This window comes from Schistocerca americana, chromosome X (assembly GCF_021461395.2).
Source record: "Schistocerca americana isolate TAMUIC-IGC-003095 chromosome X, iqSchAmer2.1, whole genome shotgun sequence".
Classification (NCBI taxonomy): domain Eukaryota; kingdom Metazoa; phylum Arthropoda; class Insecta; order Orthoptera; family Acrididae; genus Schistocerca; species Schistocerca americana.
In genome coordinates, this window is record NC_060130.1 from 783,386,023 (window position 1) to 783,409,462 (window position 23,440).

Genomic DNA, 23,440 nt, shown 5'->3' on the forward strand with positions numbered 1-23,440 from the left:
TTTAAGGTTTTCGGTCCAAAACATGATACACATTTTTTATTTTTTCTAGTCTACAACTGTAACCTTAAAGACTTAAATACAGTGGCATTTTAAAGCAACTTAAACTATGTAGTATTTACAATTTTTCTTAACAGTTAGTTATTTATTAGTCTTTCAAAAATACAGGTTAATTTTAAGATTTTGTATCATATTTAGATCACCTCACCCTACACCTAGAAATCTAAAAAAGGTTCAGTGAACAGGGGAACTGAAGATTGCTTCCATAAGATCTAGTTGCGTACGTAGCCATCTAGAAAGTATTACCCCGTAGTAGTTTACGAAATTTTACGAAGTGTGCATTCACGCAACTAGACCAGATTAACTTGATCCGTGCAGCGGAAAACTTTGTATCATTCAGCTAATACAGGATGAGCAGATCAGTAAATCCGATCTGCCAATTTCCGTAAATCGGTATACGAACGAAGTAACTTCTAGCGTTTGCGGAAAATTGCGGCATGTTGGTAGCAGTGGCAGGCCGGCTTCTATTAGCCCAATGGGAGGGGTAACTGTGCACAAAGTCAAACAACGGGTGTGGTCACCTACCCTCTGCTTTACTTCAGCCACTTGACTAGCATTTACGTGTATTGAGCCCTCGGAAGCCACAAGCTTTGGACATTTACACTTTGTTCACCTTCAGTCACGCAATAAATATTGTTTTTTATATCGTTACGACTTTGATTACCATCGTACTTTAATGTGTTTCGGGCAGTAAATGAATGAATTTCACGAACTCATTCGTTCAAACAAACACATGATCGCATATTGTGCATGGGTCAGGTTATCAATTTTTCGTATAGTTTAATGACTCTGCGCAACTATAGCTCGTGTGACAACTTTCCTTCCAGGAAGGATGGTGTGCAGTATATCGATTCTGTCGCACTTTAAAAGCGTAAAAGATTTCATCGATGTGACTGGTGATTTGTACGATATATCCAGGAATTTGCTAGAAACTGCCTTTTTGAAGGTGGTACGCTCACGTCTTCAACCGATCCGAAAATCAGATAATTCGGCTGTTTGTAATGTGACCTACAGTTAAAAATTTATCTTAGCCAAGATCAAATTCTGAACAATCTTGTCTGTGGTGAAAGTCAGCATAAAAGTAAGAAAAACTGAATTAATCCGAAATTAAGCATGGAATTACATTGTTCGAAATGTTACGAAAAAGGAATCATCGGAGTTGTGTTACTCGAAATGAAATGTCTTAAAACAATTGTTGGTTTTGTTAAAACAGGCAACTCGACATTTTCACGCAGTGCAGTATCCTCTTGTCTCTTCATCTTTTCCAACAACCAACTTTTTTGGGTTTACAAGCCTTACACTTACGTGATTCATATAGACTTTGTTTTTTTAGTTGTAATGTCATATTAATTTTTTCTGTAATGTCTGCATAAAGCGAAAACAGTTTAAAGTAATAGACAAAACTTAACATATATTTCAAAAGAGGAATAATTTCTCAAATAACGCCATCTGTATAAAACAGTCTATCTGCATGTCATACCATTTGAATATTTTGAATAACTCAAAAACAGCTGAAAGAGACTATTAAGCTGAGCAGATGATTTTAGATAAAATTTTAGATAACAATATCCTTTTCTTCTGTGTTCCGATTTTGATTAAATAAAACCTATATGTTGACCCAATTTATGCTCAAGGTAACTATGAAACCCCATGAAAATTCGTCTAGTAGGTTAGCGTATTCAATCACACAGACATCAGTGTTGTACAGTCTTATTAATAGTATAGATTATGTGGAAACCTCTGCAGAAACTATCTGCTACAAACCCGGTAATAGAGGTGATGCAGCAGAAGGGTTCCATTGTACGAGGGCTATTTCCCCCATCGATTGGGTCACGTTGCAGTTTTCAGTTCTGAGCACACAGTGAGCAAATAAAGGTGCCTTGAACAACAGAAACTCCCTCCAAGTGTAAAGTACGTGCCGTCATTCACTAAGGGTTTCCGCCAGATTTCATGTAGCTCACATAATGTAGCTGTCATGCGTGACAGCGAAGTGCGGCAATGTTGTGCGAACTCACAGCGCCTGAAACAAAGACGCTCTTGCAGCGTTTTGGATGGGGAGTGTTTGATCACCCACACTACAGCCTGGACATGGTTCCCTCTGATTTTCATCTCTTTGCTCAAATGAACCGCTGGCTATGAGGACAGCATTTTGGTGCAGACAACGAGCTGCAGACCAGCGTAGGGAATTGACGGAACGCACAGGCGGCTGCCTTTTATGACAAGAGTATTGGAAAGTTGGTACAACGCTACGACAATTGATTAATTCCATCTCGCACTATGCTTAATTCCTGCCAAATCCCAGAGTGCTTCTGCCGGAGTACTACTAAGCGTATGTCGATTATCCACATTACCAAGCGCTGCGTTAAGGGCTTTTGATTAGAGGTGCAGCGGAGACGAGAAAATGTTTCCAGGTTTTCGGTCACACATTAGCTGGAATGTGGCCACTGAGTCAATCATGCTGTAACGTACACTCTGTTTTACGTTTTCAAATTGTTTCAGAGTATAGGGTACGGTCGAAACCTGTACACAGCATGCAAGGTTCCTGTTGTGACGCAGCTCGGTATCACCACATTTTACTGTCATCTTCTTTTTGGCTGCGTACGTAGAAAGCGAAGGCTTAAGTTCCTGTTGGGTTTGACATACTGAGGCCCCACTTGTGATCTTTAGTGAGATATCTGAGTGTTTTTGTCAACTCCGAGGTGCCTCCTCCCGACAGACTTCGCAGTTAAGTCTCAGAGCACACGTCTCTCGGTGGAAGTTCAAATGGTTCTGAGCACTATGGGATTTAGCATCTGAGGTCATCAGTCCCCTAGAACTACTTAAACCTAACTAACCTAAGGATATCACATACATCCATCCCTGAGGCAAGATTCGAACCGACGACCGTAGCTGTCGCTCTGTTCCAGACTGAAGCGCCTAGAACCGCTCGGCCACAACGGCCAGCTCGGTGGAAGTAGTCACGCGCACATCATACTAGGAACTGGGAGTTGGTTGAAAACTAAAGTAGAGAATAGGGAAATTTTCTGCAACACGTGGAACGTACATCGGAAAGGCAGGTTACACCCTCCAGGCCGGCCGAAGTGGCCGTGCGGTTAAAGGCGCTGCAGTCCGGAACCGCAAGACCGCTACGGTCGCAGGTTCGAATCCTGCCTCGGGCATGGATGTTTGTGATGTCCTTAGGTTAGTTAGGTTTAACTAGTTCTAAGTTCTAGGGGACTAATGACCTCAGCAGTTGAGTCCCATAGTGCTCAGAGCCATTTTTTTACACCCTCCACGAGGAGTTTTTATAGCGACAAGTAAAAGCATTAAATCTAGTGAGGTCTAAAATGAATCCGACTGTAATGTAATATCGATAAGGGTAACCAGGGTAGTGGGCTTAGATTAACAATCTCTACGCTCCACCAGATTCAGGCACATCTGTCGTAGAGTCATTCAAAGACAGCCTAAATTGGATATCAGGGATATAACCATTGCATAGTTTGCGGCTTTGACTTGTCCAGTAACGACTGTATAAACTACGCATACGTTATCGGCGGTAAGGGCAAATAATACTGCTGAGTAATGCTGCCTCGAACAAATATTCTGACAAATCCAACGCAAAAGAAATATTCTAGGCCTCCTGGATACAAACACAGCCGACATTTTCGACAGTGCCACCAGTGAGAGAGGGATTACTGATCACGATGCCGTTACAGGAACAAATGTCAACAAAGAAATAAGAAAGCGTTATCAAGAAAGGTGGAGACTATTTGTGTTTGGTCGACCTAACAGAGAGTCATTATCAACTAATTTAAAGCATGAACTGAGAACCTTTAGTTCAGATCTGAAAAATAAGGAATAATTGTGGTTAAAGTTGAAATACGTTATAAACCGTGGTATGGAGAAGTGATTTTTAAGTTATGTAATAAAACACGGCAAAACCTCACCCTGTTTTAAGGGCGCCATTCGTAGAATGTTGAGAAAGCAGAGACGACTGCACTCTCGCTATAAAAAGTTTATAGGAACCCACACATCTTTACGAAAATCCTACAGTAATTTTCACATTCAGATACTCACCAAAGATTTATCAGAAAGTGTTACGTAAAGTATATGCTGATGCAATAGTTCCATACTTAGCAATCATGTACAAATGAATACCCCTGGAGCTCGCTAGCTGGTGCTACTGCGCAAGTTGTGCGCATGATGGCGAAGTGCTGCCGTCTTGTTAAAACAGCAGCGTTCGTTGTAAGTATTGGATAACACATCTTTATGACCATAGTTTGAGTTTCAAAAGATATTCTGCACATTATGTCTCGACTCGCAGCTAATAGGGAAACCGGTGAATGTTTTTCCAGCTGACCTCATCAAAAGAAAACACGCGTAAGTATAATTTGATTTGTGAAATGGTACTTAAACTTTCAATCGTGCATTTAAACAGTGCAGAAATATCGGTAGAAACCACTGGATCACTTTATTCTGCACACTGTGAATCGAGTCAAGACGGAAAAAATTGAAGAAAGTTATAATAATGACGAATTTTCGAGTAATAGCGCCACATTTAATTATCAGTTGTCTCCTAAAGAAACGGAGTGAAGTAAAATTACCTTATCAGACAAAGAATAAGGGTTATTGTTTTGGGTAAACGAAAGTGGTAAGAAACGCCTTTGTATGAGTACTCTTCAAAAGAAATTTCACGTTTGCTGTTTGTATAGGTGGAACGACGTCAGACCATCTTGGGCGACTAGGCTTGAGACGGTTCAGATCCCCTAGATTTTCCGTGATTTCTGTAAGTCGCTTAAGGTCAATGACGGAATGGCTCCTCTGAAAGATCACGGTCGATTTCCTTCCCTATCCCTACCTTGTACTAGCTTGTGCTGCGTCTGTGACGACTTCTCTGTCGACGGGACGTTAAACTCCAATCTTCCTTCCTTTCTTTCTTAGTATTTAGATACCTCGAATAGTACAGAAAAAAAAGACAGCCTCTCAAAGTTTGCTTAGTCGCTTAAAAAAATCTCATAAAACTGAATCAAGAAATATAACAAAATTTGTATGGAGGAACAGATCGGAAAATGAAGCGGTTCAAAATACTGTAAATGGATTGACTGGTTTATTCAGATGGTTCATATGGCTCTGAGGACTATGGGACTTAACATCTGAAGTCATCAGTCCCGTAGAACGTAGAACTACTGAAACCTAACTAGCCTAAGGACACCACACATATCCATGCCTGAGACAGGATTCGAACCTGCGACCGTAGCGGTCTCGCGGTTACAGACTGAAGCGCCTAGAACCGCTCGGACACAACGGCCGGTGATTGGTTTATTACAAAAGCTTAGCATAATATCGCTAGTTTTACTGAATCTTGTGTTTATAATAAAAAACTGTCCAATTTTGAAATAGAAAGGTGAACTAAGAGGATGCTTTCATTCGAAGGAGGAAGACATACAGAAATTGGAAATTTGTGGTAAATTCCTATGGGGCCTAAATGCAGAGGTCATCGGTCCCTAGGCTTACACACTACTTAATCTAACCTAAACTAACTTACGCTAAGGACAACACACACACTCTTGCGTGGGAGGACTCGAACCTCCGACGGGGGGAACCGCGCGAACCGTGGCAAGACGCCTCAGAGACAACTGTGCAGTTCACGGCTGAATTCTCAAATCCATACACAATAAAGCAAATATTTAATCTGTATAATTCAGTGTTATCTGTGAAATATGTTTGTTTTTAAGAATCGACCGAATATTTTAGATCTGTGAAAATATGTATGTTCCACGCAAATAATCCTATGAGAAACTCATCGAAGTGTGGAAGAATGGTAAAATTGAAGCGTTATACTGTTCACGCGGCACGCTTCTCTTCTGTTTTATGGGAACAGATCCCTTCTCCTTCTAGATTATTAGTTACGTTACACAAGTTCTGAATCATTAATTGCCGCATTTCGAGCTCACCGTGACTAAGAAGTACAGACACTTCAGATTGCACCTGGTACTATGCATGTATTGACCGTTAGACTGCGAATTTTTCTGCCATCGGAAGGCATTTTAAAGAACATTAACACAGAAAATTATTTTCAACACACCACTACAGTCTCCAGTCTGCCTCCGTGACAACATTCTCAAGTTGAAGTCAATAGCACACTATCTGTTTTCCACTCCTCGGTTGAAGAATCTGATTAAATACTCGTGACGCATCTCAAATTATACCGAATTAGGCCGGATTCATTCCTACCTCTACCCCACTTCTGTATAAAAAGCCTACGTCTGTCTGCGACCAGCGGGGCTGTCAAGTTTCGTCCTTAATTGTACATTCATGGTTCACAGGAAATATAAATTTGGAACATTACATCAATATTTCACATTTATGTAGCAAAATGGTTCAAATGGCTATGAGCACTATGGGACTCAACATCTGTGGTCATAAGTCCCCTAGAACGTAGAACTACTTAAACCTAACTAACCTAAGGACATCACACACATCCATGCCCGAGGCAGGATTAGAACCTGCGACCGTAGCGGTCACGCGGTTCCAGACTGAAGCGCCTTTAACCGCACGGCCACACCGGCCGGCTTTATGTACCAATTAGAAGGAATAAATGTAATGTAGACGTGGTGGAAACCTTGTATTTGTTTGTGTGTGTGCTATATCAATTTGCGAGGAAATTTATGGATAAAATATGAATTGCCTACCCTATGGGTATTTAATTATATTACGATCGCTTTCTATCGGCGGTTTAGCGCTCGGTTAGCAGCAGATCAGTACAAGCGCTGACAACAGAACGGCAAGCCTTGCAGGCACAGAATTCAGGTCCGTACACGAGGTAGTTTCTAGTGCGGAAAGTATGAGATACATGTCACATTTGATAACTATTTTTCAGTAATTTCCAGTTCATGACGACAGCTAAAATTTAACAAGTGGATTTTAACTAACCTAAACTATGAGTGGCAGGACCAGGGAAGGTGTCGACGTGAAAAGTCTGATCGTTCCCTCGTTAATCACTGCAGTGAATACTGTAGTCGGGATACGTTTTCAAGAGGTGATAGACTATTATGAAATGGCACTCGATACCGACAATCAACACGAACAACATCCCTGGAGTTGAACCTGAGGAAAGGAGACTAGTGAAAATTCCAATAAGACTACAGGAAAGTCTCTACAGCTGACAACAAGTAACAACAAGAAGCAACAAAGCGAATGTGTAGGAAGTACAATACAGCTTCTGCAGCGGGAAACCTCACATTTGAAAACACAGACAGGGAAACAGATCTCGGCCAATATGTAGCGTACTTTGAAAGTCGCGACAGAAACATTGGATGTTTTCATCCAGTGGATGCGAGTAAGTAGCCGGCCACTGTGGCCGAGCAGTTCATGGCGCTTCAGTCCGGAACCTCGCTGCTGTTATGGTCGCAGGTTCGAATCCTGCCTCAGGCATGGATGTGTGTGATGTCCTTAGGTTAGTTAGGTTTAAAGTAGTTCTAAGTCTAGGGGATTTATGACCTCATATGTTAAGTCCCATAGTGCTCAGAGCCATTTGATTTTTTTTTTTTTTTTTTTTTTTTTTTTTTTTTTTTTTTTTTGGCTAGTAAGCTGATGTATTCAAAGATATTAATTACGAAGACTGATACTGTGACTGAGTCTGACATTGGCAGGAATAGTATGAAAACAAAGCTTACGAAAGTTGAGGCGGTAAAGCAGTTAGAACAAGAAAAGTATTCAAAAGAAAAAAAATGGAACGTGTATATTGCCACAAATATGGTGAAAATTTAAAGTGTAATCAGGAAAACTGGAAGCTCGTTACATAAATAGGAGACTGTGGACGTCGTTATAAGTGAACACACTGTTACAAATATACAGACGTTTTAAGAAACGAGTCATACACAAAGCAGTTGAAGTCATCGAGAAACTTCAAAATTATTTGTTAACATTAACGCACTATCCTTATCTGCATTCGTGTAGACTCACGGAATGAGATGTTTTGTAAAACTATACACATCTCCTGGCAGATTATAACTGTGTGCCGGACCGAGACTCGAACTCGGAACCTTTGCCTTTCGCGGGCAACACTTGCCAGCGAAAAGCAAAGGTCCCGAGTTCGAATCTCGGTCCAGCACACACCTTTAATCTGCCAGGAAGTTTCATATCAGCGCACACTCCTCTGCAGAGTGGAAATCTCATTATAGTTTCAGATATCTACGCCACGACCGCATTAACATCCAATACAATGACCAAACGAAATGCGAAAGATATCGTGAACCCATACCCACAGACACCACAGGTATATCCATTTCAGGCCATAACGTGTATCTGTTGCCAAGAAAATCGCTTACGATGTGACCGTATAAACTTTCCCTCATGGTGTGCGTAGGGTACTACTAGGGCTTCGACACGTGTAGAAAGAAAGACGCAACCCAACTCTTTCGTATAAAATTAAGTTTGAAAATTTTAGGCGTGCTTATTGCTTTGTATTGTCACTAGTACTCAAGGAGATCACAGCGTAGCAGTTAAGCGCTTAGTTGCGTAAGTGCGAGGTATCTGGATCGAATGTCGCTGTTGGTAGATGTGCGACGAACGGAACTGCATAGGGCGGCACCTTCGTACACTGCTAAATATGCTGTCACCTTATACGGAAAATCATAATCAACTGTCTTCGTTTGCTTGCAAGAGACCACTGGCTCATTAGGACCTTGGGTGAAAAAATACAAAAAACGTTACTGTAACATCTTCAAAGTCTTGCACCCTCAAAACAGCATTACATAACGATCTTCTAAACGAATTCTTGAAGCCATACGTAAGAGAAGAACAAGCTCTTTAATTTTTCGATTCATGGGAAGAACAAACGAATCCAGTGTGTACGACGATACTTATCAGGATGGAGAGCGTCTGCCAACGTGCAGTATTACATTAATTTCTCCAAACTTTACTCCGATGGTGCAGCGTTGCGAATTTTATTTTTACAGGCAAGTGAAAAACCTTGTATAGCTGCTACAAAACAGCGCGTACATCGTCGAACAGAATGGAGAGATAGCTTACAGAGAAGACTGAATAAAAATTCAAGCAATCGTACACCATGACTGCACCAATATGCGGAGATATGCTTCGATATGCTTGGTACGCCGTGAAATCGTGTGATGACCGAGAAAAATTTATGGATGTAAACCAAGTTTGTTTTGCAGTAGACACATTGAAGAAAGCATACACAAGCAAAAATTCATTACGTCTGCTGTATGTTGCAATAATTATGTAAAGCTGTGTGGACGGAGCGTGAGTCGTGCTTGGGTAGCTCAGTTGGTAGAGCACTTGCCCGCGAAAGGCAAAGGTTCTGAGTTCGAGTTTCGGTCCGGCACACAGTTTTAATCTGTCAGGAAGTTTCATATCAGCGCACACTCCGCTGCAGAGTGAAAATCTCATTCTGGAGACATCCACCAGGCTGTGGCTAAGCCATGTCTCCGCAATATCCTTTCATTCAGGAGTGCTAGTTCTGCAATGTTCGCAGGAGAGCTTCTGTAAAGTTTGGAAGGTAGGAGACGAGGTACTGGCAGAAGTAAAGCTGTGAGGATGGGGAGTGAGTCGTGCTCGGGTAGCTCAGTTGGTAGAGCACTTGCCCGCGAAAGGCAAAGGTCCCGAGTTCGAGTCTCGGTCCGGCACACAGTTTTAATCTGTCAGGAAGTTTCATATCAGCGCACACTCCGCTGCAGAATGAAAATCTCATTCTGAAAACATCCACCAGGCTGTGGCTAAGCCATGTCTCCGCAATATCCTTTCATTCAGGAGTGCTAGTTCTGCAATGTTCGCAGGAGAGCTTCTGTAAAGTTTGGAAGGTAGGAGACGAGGTACTGGCAGAAGTAAAGCTGTGAGGACGGGGAGTGAGTCGTGCTCGGGTAGCTCAGTTGGTAGAGCACTTGCCTGCGAAAGACAAAGGTCCCGAGTTCGAGTCTCGGTCGGGCACACAGTTTTAATCAGCCAGGAAGTTTCATTATGTTCCATGTTACTACGATCTGGCAGCGGCCTTGCCGCAGTGGAAACACCGGTTCCCATCAGATCACCGAAGTTAAGAGCTGTCGGGCGTGGTCGGCACTTGGATGGGTGACTATCCGGGCCGCCATGAGCTGTTGCCTCGTGATGCCAATTGAGGAGCTACTCGACCGAATAGTAGCGGCTCCGGTCAACGAAAACCATCATAATGACGGAGAGAGCGGTGTGCTGACCACACGCCCCTCCTATCCGCATCCTCGTCTGAGGATGACACGGCGGTCGGATGGTCCCGATGGGCCACTTGTGACCTGAAGACGGAGTGCTTTTTTTACTACGATCTGCATCACGATAGGTTACACGTTACGTTTGTCACAGATATAGACACAATAATTTAAATAATTATACCAGTTTCATTGAAAGTTCTCGTGTATCCTTCTTTTACTTCCAATAAAAAACAAACACCACCCGAACAGGCCAGAAGGTCCACCGGTACCCACCGCCCGCCGTTTCATCCTCAGCTCCTAGGCATCATCAAATGCGGATACGGAGGAGCATGTGGACAGCACTTCGCTCTTCCGGCTGTTGTCAGTTTTCGTGAGCGGTGCCGTTAATTCTCAATCAAGTAGCTCCTCAATTGGCCTCACAAGGGCTGAGTGCACCCTGCTTGCCAACAGCACTTGGCTGACGCGAACGGTGACCCATCCAAGTGCTAACCAAGCCTGACAGCGCTTAAATTCGGTGGTCTGGCGAGAACTGGTGTTACCACCACAGTAAGGCGATTGGTTTCTTATTTCCAATATTCTTAAGAAATTTTTCTCCTTTTTCAGGATAAAGATAATGAAAATAATAAATGAATCATTAAATACTGATAATTTTCACACTCATACTATACCTATTGTTAGAATTACGTGGGAATTAAAAAAAAGAAAGGTAGAGGCAGCGAGATTCGACCCGGAGACCTCGCGGTTATGAAACTAAGTACTTATTCGATTGTTAGCGATCTTCTTAAGCACTAGTGATCATACAAAACATTCAATGACAAGCCGAAACATTATGAGCACCTGCTTGATAGCTTTTGGGCCATCTTTAGAGCACAGTACATCACCGAGTCTGCGTATCATGGATTCTACAGCTTTTTGGTACGTTAGTGGAGGTAGTGGCTCAAAAAATGGTTCAAATGGCTCTGAGCACTATGGGACTTAACATCGGGGGTCATCAGTCCCCTAGAACTTAGAACTACTTAAACCTAACTAACCTAAGGACATCACACACATCAATGCCCGAGGCAGGATTCGAACCTGCGACCGTAGCGGTCACGCGGTTCCAGACTGAAGCGCCTAGAACCGCTCGGCCACACCGGCCGGCTGGAGGTAGTGGCACCAGATGTTTAAGCACAAGTCATATAATACCTGTAAATAAGGGGCTGACGCTTTGTGTATGTGGTGATAGCGTCTGATAGGGACACAGATAGGTTCCATAGGATTTTACATCAGGCGAACTTGGTAGCCAGGACATCAACGTGAGTTCACTCGAACAGTCGAACCACTGTAACACGGTTCTGGCTTTGAGACACGGATCATTATACTACTGAAAGACGACGTCGCCGTCGGTGAACACGTCAAGCATGAAGGGATGCAGGTGGTCCGCACCTGTCAGCGTGTCTTCGATTAAGACCACAGGTCTCATGAAAGAGCAGGGGAATGTCTCCCATAGCATAGTATTGCTCCCAACGGCCTGTGGTCGTGACGCGACACACGTTTCGAGCCTCCGTTCACCTGGGTGATGGAGTTTATGGAGATGACAATCGATCTGGCGTAACAAGAAACATGATTAGTCTGCCTGGGTGACAAGTTTCCATTAATCTACGGTCCAATCCCGCTAATACCGTGCCCACTGCAAATGTAATTGACGATGTCGTTGGATCAACATGTGAACATGTAGGGGTCGTCCAATGCGCAGCTTAATGTTAGACAATGTGCGCCGAATGGTATGCTCTAGGACACACGTGCGTGCACCAGCATTGTGCTTTTTTGCCAGGGATGACGTAGATCGTCGTCTATACTACTCTACATAGCCTCCGAACTCCACGTTCTGTGTAGAGTCGTGGACATTCAACCATTTAACGCCTGTTGGTGGTTTCACTGCATTTCTACCACTTTCCGTAGATGCTAACGGCAATAGCACGTGGACATTCGACGAGCTTCGACGTTTCCGAGATACACCTTCACATGCTCCTGGTAATAATAATCTGCCCGTGTTCAAAGTCGCTTATATCAGTGGATTTCCCCATATACGGCCCGTATCACCGCTAAAATCATCCCCTATCCGTCTCCGTTCAACTTATATAATTTTCTTACCGTGTTAAGTTCCCGCGGCTCCACCAAACGGCATCTAACCTCTGTGTGGACAGCGGTCAAAATGTTCTGGCTTATCAGCGTATAGGCACGCCTAAATGTTTCAAACTCGATTTTCTCGAAAACGGTTAAGGGTGCATTTTCCCGTTTACATATGCTGGAGTCCTAGTCGCGCCTTACACACCATGTCAATATGAATCAAATCGGTGAGGGGAAGTTCGTACGGTTCCTTGTTAACCACGAACAGAGGATGTCACGAAGACACTAACACGAGACAAATACAAAAAATAGCTACATGCTAAAAGATATCTTGAAATTGTGACTTGTTTTTGTTTTCTATGCACAAATCTACAATATTAATGCTATTTTTTTCTGTGTAGATGATACCTTAATTTTACTCAAAGGTGACTCCAAGGACACCAATAATACTATAAATTTGTATAATAATGTGCACAAGAAAATAAATTTCACAGCTGAATACACAAAAGCATTAATTTTCTAGACTTTTGCATAGAAAACAAAAACAACAGACACAATTTCAAGATATGTAGGAAAAATACAACCTAAGCACCACAATCCCAGCCACATCATGTCATCCAGATGTACACAAGAATGCTGCATACAAAACGATGATACATAGAGGTTCAAATGGCTCTGAGCACTATGCGACTTAACTTCTGAGGTCATCAGTCGCCTAGAACTTAGAACTAATTAAACCTAACTGACCTAAGGACATCACACACATCCATGCCCGAGGCAGGATTCGAACCTGCGACCGTAGCGGTCACGCGGTTCCAGACTGAAGCGCCTAGAACCGCACGGCCAGACCGGATGATACATAGAGCAAACACAATCCAAATGAACGGAGAGGACAGGGATATAGAATTAGACATCATTAAGAAAATTTCAACGGCCAATGACTTCCCCAGGTCAATGATAGGATGCAGACACTCTATGTGAAACCATAGTGTCATAATATCTTTGTAGCATGTTTTGTAAACAAACAGTGTAAGCGTGTGTGTGATATTCTGTATAATGGGGGCGGTATAATACATGTAACCAAACGAACAAAAATATGTTCTCTAAAATTAGCATTTAAAAACCCTCAAAAATTAATTATGTTCGATTTTCTGATTACAGTCCAGCTTCGAAAAGACGCACGGCAGAAAATCATACATGCAAATAAATGTACAAATGCACTTGAAAATGAGAATAAATTCTCAAAACAGGAGGTCGGACGTAATTGTGCATCGGTACTGAAGGTAATGGGTTCGTTGCCCATCGAGGCGATACAAATATACAGATGCGTGGTGTCTGTTCTTTCGGACGTGTCAGAAGGAACAAACACTACGCGGAATCAGCAGCTGCGAAACATATCCCGATGCAGCTGATATCATTAGTTCCTTCCCCTTTCTTGCTTTTCTCCCCTCTCCACTTTCAATTTACATTATATGTATCACAGCTGGAGATACTGAGTGGTGTTTGTCCCTTCGGACATGTTCGAAAGAACAGGAACCACTCGTTCATATAGCTGATTCACCTCGATGGGCAATGAATCCATCACCTTCAGTGCGGATGCACAATTACGTCCGACCTCCTGCGGGAATCTCAAAGTAGCGAGCATGGAGGACATGGACATGGTCGGAGACTGCTGATGGGTGGTGCTATGTGGGAATGTGGGTCGGCCTAGAGGCGTGCCGCGATAGTCCGTGTAACTGCGATAAACACTGTGTCCTGGTGGTGCAGTGGTTAACGCAACTGCCTCGTGAGTAGTAGATCCTGGGTTTGAGTACCACTCTGGCTTCCTTCAAAACGAAAAAAAATGTATCGGTCTAGCACGTATTTTCATTCGTCATCGCTGACGTTGCATAAAGTCTCTATGCAGCAGACATCAATAGTCCCTTTCCCCTCTATTTTCAATTTACATAACAGAACTTTAATTGTAGCAGTTAAACTTCATTCAAATACAAACAGCTTCTCGTTAATCTCCGGATAATGTACAAGCAGAGCTTCAGTCTAAGATAGAAGGCAGAGAAATATCGTCACCCACACGCAGTCGCCGCATCTGGTATGCGGTGACTTTAATGCACATAATTTTATGTGTGGGTGTGTATCTAAAGACGGTTGTGGGTGACATAAGGAAAAGGTAACCCTATGACTGTGGGTTAATTACGCTTAATGATGAAAAATCTCCCATAATATCGAGGCCGTATAGAAAGCCGAAGGCCAGCTGCCAGAGCAGCATAGAGCGCTACCGAGCTGCTTCCTCGACTCGAGTAGGCGCGCAAGCCCCGGATCGAATCCGCCCGGCGGACTACCGACCAGGGCCGGTGTGGCGGCCAGCCTGGATGTGGTTTTTAGGCGGTTTTCCACATCCTGCTAGGTAAATACGGGGGTGCTCCCCACGTTCTGCCTCAGTTACACGACTCGCAGACATTTGAAACACGTTCGCACTATTCCATGGATTAGACTAGACGCAGACAGCTGGGGTACACACATTCCGTCCTGGAAGGGGGGGAGGGGGGTATAGGGTGGCGACAAGAAGGGCATCCGGTCACCCCTTCAAATTAACACGCCAAATCCCACAAGTCGGGATTAATGTTTGGAAAGAGAGAGAGAGAGAGAGATAGCGAGAGAGAGAGAGAAAGAGAGAAAGCCGAAGGCGATAGACATAAATCTTTGCTTTCCAGAGCTGGCTGCATTAGCTTAATGGACAGTTCACAGTGACACTTTGGGATCCAACTAATGTTAAACTACGAATGGAGGATCCAAAAAATAAAATAGAGATAAATGAGAAATTTAGGCTAAAAAAAGCGCTATGAGAAGTATATAGGATATGGATTCAGCATCTAATTACTGAAATTAGAAGCTGTCACACCGACACGGACACATTTAAAGCATCTATCGAACTAATAAACATAGACTGTTGGTAAACCAGAAAAGAAGAGACTAGAAGCATTTGAGATACGGTGCTACAGATGAATGTTGAAAATTAGGTGGACTGATAAGGAGGAGGTTCTCCACAGGATCGGAGAGAAAAGGATACATGGAAAACACTGACAGGAAGAAGAGGCAGGATGATATGACATCTGTTAAGACATCAGGGAACAACTTCCATGGTACTAAAGGGAGCTGCAGAGGATAAAAATTCTAGAGGAAGACAGGTAGTGGAATACATCCAGTAAATAACTGAGGACGTAGGTTGCAAGTGCTACTCTGAGATGAAGAGGTTGGCGCAGGAGAGGAATTCGTGGTGAGCTGCATCAATCCCAAAGAAATACCCACTCATTACATGGCATGGGAAGCAGGACGATAAACAGCTATTGTGCTAGGGAAAACTAATTGAAAGATATCGTGCAAGGCAGTCACCTGAGAAGTTCTTACAAGATAAGAAAATAATACTGCGGCAAGGGAAAACCCACTGGAAGAATATCATGCAAAGCAATCACCCGAGTAATTCTTACAACACGAGAAAATAATATTACGGCAAGGGAAGACCCATTGAAACAATGTCGTGCAAAGCAATCACCCGAGTGGTTCTTACAAGACGAGGAAACACACGTCTCAGCGAAAATTTTTTAAAGAAAAAGAAGTCGTGTTACGTCGTATTTGCAGGGACTTACACAAAGATACTAACGTCATAGATATATTGAGATGAAACCAAGGAACTAATAATTTAAAAACAATGAACTCGTCGTTCGTAGACACATTCCTAGAGACAGCACCATACCGCATCAGTTTCGTCAGGATGTTTGAGTGTTCTACTGGAAGTGTCAAATCAATTTTTTACGTCCCTTGCTTAACAAAGGAATACGACCATTGCTGGAACCCGTACATCGAATACAGTACCATCGGTAGACAATTTTAAACATTGGACGATTGATCAGTGGAAAAACATTGTGTGGAGTGTCGAATCACGTTACACAACGTGGCGATCCAATGGCTGGGTGTCGGTATGGCGAATGCCCGATGAACGCCATCTGCCAGCGTGTGTAACGCCAACAGTAAAATTCGGAGGCGGTGGTGTTATGGTGTGGTCGTGTTTTTTATGGAGGGGGCTTGCACCTCTTGTCGTTTTGCATGGCATTATCACAGCAGAGGCCTACTTTGATGTTTTAAGCACCTTCTTGCTTCCCACTGTAGAAGAGCAGTTCGGGGATTGCATCTTTCAACACGACCGAGCACCTGTTCATAATGCACGGCCTGTGGCGGAGCGGTTACACGACAGTAACATCCCTGTAGTGGATTGGCCTGCACAGAGTCCTGACCTGAATTCTACAGAACACCTTTGTGATGTTTTGGAAAGCCGACTTCGTACCAGGCCTCACCGACCGACATCGATACCTCGCCTCAGTGCAGCACTCCGTGAAGAATGGGCCTGATTGGATGTATGCCTGCGAGAATGGACGCTGCCGTCAAGGCTAAGAGTGGGTCAACACCATATTGAACTCTAGCATTACCGATGGAGGGCGCCACGAACGTGTACGTCATTTTCAGCCAGGTGTCTGTATACTATTGATCACATGGTGTAGAAAGAATTGCTACAGCGTAGTACAAATGACAACTGAAAGAAATGGGCAGTGAGACGAACAGAAACGACAGTTTTATTCAAAGATAGTAATAAGACTGAGGTCATCGCGATTTATGATGGTTCCTTGAACACTACAGAAGGTTCTGGTTCTTAACAGATCATGTGCTCAGCATGGAGAGCACATACTCTGCAACGCGCTCCCATGCTGGTCACAAGGTTGGTAACTAGTTCTTGGACGTTCCATTTCTCCACCAGCGCGGTTGAATAATGCTGGATGGCCTTTGTTGCATATGGACTTGTTGCAATACGTCTTTTCAACACATCACATACGTGCTCCAAGAGGTTTCAGTCGGGGGAAGGGGCAGAACAGTTTATTCACCGAATATCGTCTCGTTCCAAGAACTCCTCCACCTGCGCTTGTCGATGCGGCAGGGCACTGTCATCCATAAAAATGAAGTCATGGTCGAATGTACCCCTGATAATACTCACACGGTGGAGGAGTACAGTGTCATAACGGTGACCGGTGAGAGTACCGTGATCAAGAATATGGATGTCAGTACGTCTATGCAAGACTATGCCTCTATAACACCTGGTATACGAAAACGGTTATGTTCGACAATGTTCTTGGTCGCATTGCGTGTTCCAGTCACTTGCCATATGAGCGTACATCCAGAACTACTACAGACTTAATCTAGTCTCATCCGTTAAGGACACGCGACCCCACTCCTCACTGGTCCAGTCGCTATGCTCTTGGTAACATCGTAAAAGGTGCCGCTGATGTGCTAGTGGCAACGTATTGGTCGTCGGACAGAGAGACCACCTCCATGAAGTAGCCATTCCACCGTGGACCGAAAGTTTGAGTTCCCTGCAAAACTGTTAAATGTGGTTGTAACTGCACCTATTGTTTGGCGAGGGTCCCTTCTTGCCTATTGCACAATGTAGTGGTCGTCTGCTGCTGTAGCTGACCGTGTTCAACCACCTTCTCTCCTTCGTGCATCAGCGCCCGTGGTTCGGAACACTCCCCCATGCACGTGAAAAAAAAAAAAATTGAAATGATCGTATGGCGTCGGTAGCCGGGAGTTCCCACGCGGTAAGTTCGGCCGCCAAGTGCAAGTCTTACTGAGTGCGACTCCAAGTTGGGCGACTTACGTGTCGACAATGAGGATGAAATGATGATGAGGACAGCACAACACCCAATCCCTGAGGAGAGAAACCTCCCACTGTAGCCGGGAATCGAACCCGCGCCCCCTTGCGCGGCAATCCAACGCGCTGACCGTTCAGCTGTTGGGTTGGACTGGAGGTGCAATAATGCTGTGATTAATAGCAAACTCCTGGGCTACACCCGTCACACTTCGTCCTTCTTCTACTTTCTGAGCCATTCAACAGTCATCTACAGGCCATGTTGTAATGGAGAACGTATCCACTGTGCATCATAACTGCTCGCTAATAGACACACACTTTCTATTCCCGTTCTTTCAACTACTCCGTGTTGCGCTGACAACACCATTTGACACTTAGACTCGCTGACCGACCTAACACTATGCAACGTTCAACTTACTGTGCGCGTCTGGTAGCCCCTGGCAGCATTCTCCCACACTTTCATTCATTTCCAGCAAGTAGTTGATATGTTATGGTACTTCATTTACCTCGTTCTTAAATTTTGAAGATTAGTGTACAACATAGGCAGAGATATTTATTGCATAATGTGCCATTATTGAATTTTTGTGCAGATATTTGAAAATGGTCTGAGTCCGAGTTTGTGCAACAGTACAGCGAATAAAGGAAAAATGAAACTGCAGACGGTATTAAATCGTTCAAAAATTGCGATCTCCAGTCGGGAGGCTGGTTTGCTGCAGCTATCCACATTATTTTACACGATGTATGTGTGCCATCTTTGACTACCATCCGTGAATAAAACGCTAGGTGTAATGAGTTTATAGATTTCTACTTTCGAGAGGATTACTGTAACGTTAGCAGGTGAAGAATTCTACAAGAAATAGGGCACGTGGCAAGGAAAGATGAATATCAAAATGGATATCAAATAAAAAGTAATATATTCAATAAATTGTTTATGGACAGACTGCAATTTTTAGTCTACAATTATAGCACGATGACTAGTTTCTGTTGTTTTCTACAACCATATTCAGCTCTTTTAAACAGTAAAAAGTCGTAGGACATGAAATGAAAAACATGATCATTAACTTTAGTCATGTAATGAAATGCATTCGTATTGTGGGCCAACAAGATATGATAGTATATAACTAAAAACTTCATCATGAGCGAGCCAGATTGTAAACCATAATCTCGCAAGATGACAGTAATAAAGAAGGAAAATTGCCGATTGCATTAGTAAAACTTGCATCACATGCCCGTGATTTGCAACAGTCCAGCAGGTATTATAATGAGAACAGTATACGTAACGGCACTAGAATATTCAGCCGTTGCACAGCTGTAAATATAAACACCAAACAATACGCAGTGAAGTTATAAAAAATTTATGTGATCAATGGTTACAAAATGAGAGAGAAATGCAATATCCTGGCTTCCAAAAGAGTTGTCCAGCATGACATATAAAATAGTCATCTTTATAAAATGTGTACACGTACTGATTGGTGTATGTGTTTACAGCTATGGAACAGCTAAAAATTCATAATGAAATTTTTAAGTACATGCTGTCATAGTCTTGTGGGTCCACAATACTAACGCGTTTCATTGCATGACTACTGTCAACGAAAATGTTTTTCTACGCATACACACAGCTTTTTTACGATTTGTGCGATCTATTGCAGAAAACAACCCAAACTGTGCTGTAATTTTATACTGAAAATTGCGGTCTAGGCATAAGAAGTCTTTTACAATAAAAATGTTATTTAACAAATTACACGAAGACCTCCATCTAGTCCTTGTCAACATCACTATTCTTTAAAAGATAATGTTATGGACAAATACTGCTAAACTGGGCCCACACAGGGTAAGAAAGTAAAAGAAAATATAAGTCATGTGAGACATAATCATAGGTCATTCACCACTCGTCTGCACATAATATACGTTCGAAATAATCATTATTGTGAATGTGATGGGATAAATAGTATTTGTAATGACATAAAGCTATTTACAGAGAAGAGCCAGACTAAATCTCCAAGAATGGTGATGGACTCACACTTTTCATGAAAGGGGTATACTGCGTATCTCATAGATGAACACTTGCCTTGTCGGAACGAGATACGCTCGGGTAGAACAGGGGTGTGGTGGGGAATGGATCATAATATTCTGTTATTAATGTGCAGGAATCTAATAAGATTTTCAGTCGACGATGACTGTGTCTCTAGCTATTGCATAACTAGTTCTAAAGTGAATAGAATTGGGGAGAAAAGAAATTTGTGGTACAACTTGACGCAAATAAGGTACTGGTGGATAAGACATGTTCTGAGTCATCAAGTGATCGCCAGTTTCATACTAGAGGGAAGTGTGAGAAATAAAAATTGTAGAAGAAAATGCAAAAATGCAGTAAACGAAGCAGGCAAAAAGGAATACAAACGTCTCAAAAATGAGATCGACAGGAAGTGCAAAATGGCTAAGCAGGGATGGCTAGAGGACAAATGTAAGGATATAGAGGCTTATCTCACTAGGGGTAAGATAGATACTGCTTACAGGAAAATTAAAGAGACCTTTGGAGAAAGGAGAACCACTTGTATGAATATCAGGAGCTCATATGGAAACCCAGTTCTAAGCAAATAAGGGAAAGCAGAAAGGTAGAAGGAGTATATAGAGGGTCTATACAAGGGCGATGTACTTGAGGACAATATTATGGAAATGGAAGAGAATGTAGATGAAGATGAAATGGGAGATACGATACTGCGCGAAGAGTGTGACAGAGCCCTGAAAGACCTAAGTCAAAACAAGGCCCCGGGAGTAGACAACATTCCATTAGATCTACTGACGGCCTTGGGAGAGCCAGTCCTGACTAAACTCTACTATCTGGTGAGCAAGATGTATCAGACAGGCGATATACCCTCAGACTTCAAGAATGATATAATAATTCCAATCTCAAAGAAAGCAGGTATTGACAGATGTGAAAATTACCGAGCTATCAGTTTAATAAGTCACAGCTGCAAAATACTAACACGAATTCTTTAGAGACGCATGGAAAAACTGGTAGAAGCCGACATCGGGGCAGATCAGTTTAGATTCCGTAGAAATATTGCAACACGTGAGGCAATACTGACCTTACGACTTATCTTAGAAGCTAGATTAAGGAAAGGCAAACCTACGTTAGCATTTGTAGACTTAGACAAAGCTTTTGACAATGTTGACTGGAATACTCAATTTCAAATTCTAAAGTTGGCAGGGGTAAAATACAGGGAGCGAAAGGCTATTTACAATTTGTACAGAAACCAGATGGCAGTTATAAGAGTCGAGGGGCATGAAAGGGAAGCAGTGGTTGGGAAGGGAGTGAGACAGGGTTGTAGCCTCTCCCCGATGTTATTCAATCTGTATATTGAGCAAACACTAAAGGAAACAAAAGAAAAATTTGGAGTAGGAATTAAAATCCAGAGAGAAGAAATAAAAACCTTGAGGTTTGCCGATGACATTGAAATTCTGTCAGAGACAGCAAAGGACTTGGAAGAGCAGTTGAACGGAATGGACAGTGTCTTGAAAGGAGGATATAAGATGAACATCAACAAAAGCAAAACGAGGATAATGGAATGTAGTCGAATTAAGTCGGGTGATGCTGAGGGAATTAGATTAGGAAATGAGACACTTAAAGTAGTAAAGGAGTTTTGCTATTTGGGGAGCAAAGTAACTGATGATGGTCGAAGCAGAGAAGATATAAAATGTAGAGTGGCAATGGCAAGGAAAGCGTTTCTGAAGAAGAGAAATTTGTTAACATCGAGTGTAAATTTAAGTGTCAGGAAGTCGTTTCTGAAAGTATTTGTATGGAGTATAGCCATGTGTGAAAATGAAACGTGAGCAATAAATAGTTTGGACAAGAAGAGAATAGAAGGTTTCGAAATGTGATGCTACAGAAGAATACTGAAGATGAGATCGGTAGATCACAAAGCTAATGAGGAGGTATTGAATAGAATTGGGGAAAAGAGGAGTTTGTGGCACAACTTGACACGAAGAAGGGACCGATTGGTAAGACATGTTCTGAGGCATCAAGGGATCACAAATGTAGCATTGGAGGGCAGCGTGGAGGCTAAAAATCGTAGAGGGAGACCAAGAGATGAATACATTAAGCAGATTCAGAAGCATGTAGGTTGCAGTAAGTACTGGGAGATGAAGAAGCTTGCACAGGATAGGATAGCATGGAGAGCTGCATCAAACCAGTCTCAGGACTGAAGGCCACAACAACACAACAGAGGGAGATCGAGAGATGAACACAGTAAGCAGATTCAAAAGGGTGTAGTCTGCAGTAGCTATTCGGAGATGAATAGGCTTGCACAGGATAGAGTCTGGTGGAAGCCGACTTTGGGGAAGATCAATTTGGATTCCAGAGAAATGGCAATACTCACCCTAAGACTTTTCTTAGAAGCCAGGTTAAGGAAAGACAAACCTACGTTGTTGCATTTGTGGACGTAGAGAAAGCTTTTGACAATGTAGACTGGAAAACTTTCTTTCAAATTCTGAATGTGGCAGGGGTAAAAGACAGGGAGCGAAAGGCTATTTACAATTTGTATAGAAACCAGTCGGCAGTTACAAGAGTTGAGGGGAACGAAAGGGAAGCAACGGTTGAGAAGGGAGTGAGAGAGGGTTGTAACCTATCGCCGATGTTTTTCAATCTGTACATTGAACAAGCAGTAAAGGAAACCAAAGAATAATTTGGAGTAGGAATTAAAATCCAGAGAGAAGAAATAAAAACCTTGAGGTTTGCCGACGACACTGTAATTCTGTCAGAGACCACAAAGGACTTGGAAGAACAGTTGAACGGAATAGACAGTGCCTTGAAAGGAAGATACAAGTTGAACATCAACAAAAGCAAAACGAGGATAATGGAATGTAATCGAATCAGATCAGGTGGTGCTGAGGCAATTACATTAGTGAATGAGACACTTAAAGTAATAGATGAGTTTTGCTATTTGGGCGGCAAAATTGCTGAGGATGGGCAAAGTAGAGAGGTTATAAAACGTAGACTATCGATGGCAAGGAAAGCGTTTCTGAAGAAGAGAAATTTGACAACATCGTGTATAGATTTAAGTCTCAGGAAGTCTTTTCTGAAAGTATTTGTATGGAGTGTAACCACGTATAGATGTGAAACGTGGACAATAAATAGTTTAGACAAGAAGAGAATAGAAGCTTGTAAAATGTGGCGCTACAGAAGAATGCTGAAGATTAGATGGCGCGATCACGTAAGCAATGAGGAGGTACTGAATAGAATTTGGGAGAAGAGGAATTTGTGGCACAACTTGACTAGAAGAAGGGATCGGTTAGTAGGACACGTTCTGAGACATCAAGGGATTACCAATTTAGTGCTGGGGGGAAGCGTGGAGGGTAAAATCGTAGAGGGAGACCAAGAGATGAATTCACTAAGCGGATTCAGAAG

General features: G+C 42.7%; 1 protein-coding gene and 1 pseudogene across 1 annotated transcript in view; both read left to right on the top strand.

The window, feature by feature from the left end:
* Positions 1-23,440, top strand: part of LOC124556317 (alkaline phosphatase, tissue-nonspecific isozyme-like) — a 655,606-nt gene that overhangs the window by 121,747 nt on the left and 510,419 nt on the right. The gene's annotated exons all lie outside the window — the stretch shown is intronic.
* LOC124557163 lies at positions 10,037-10,154 on the top strand (annotated as a pseudogene).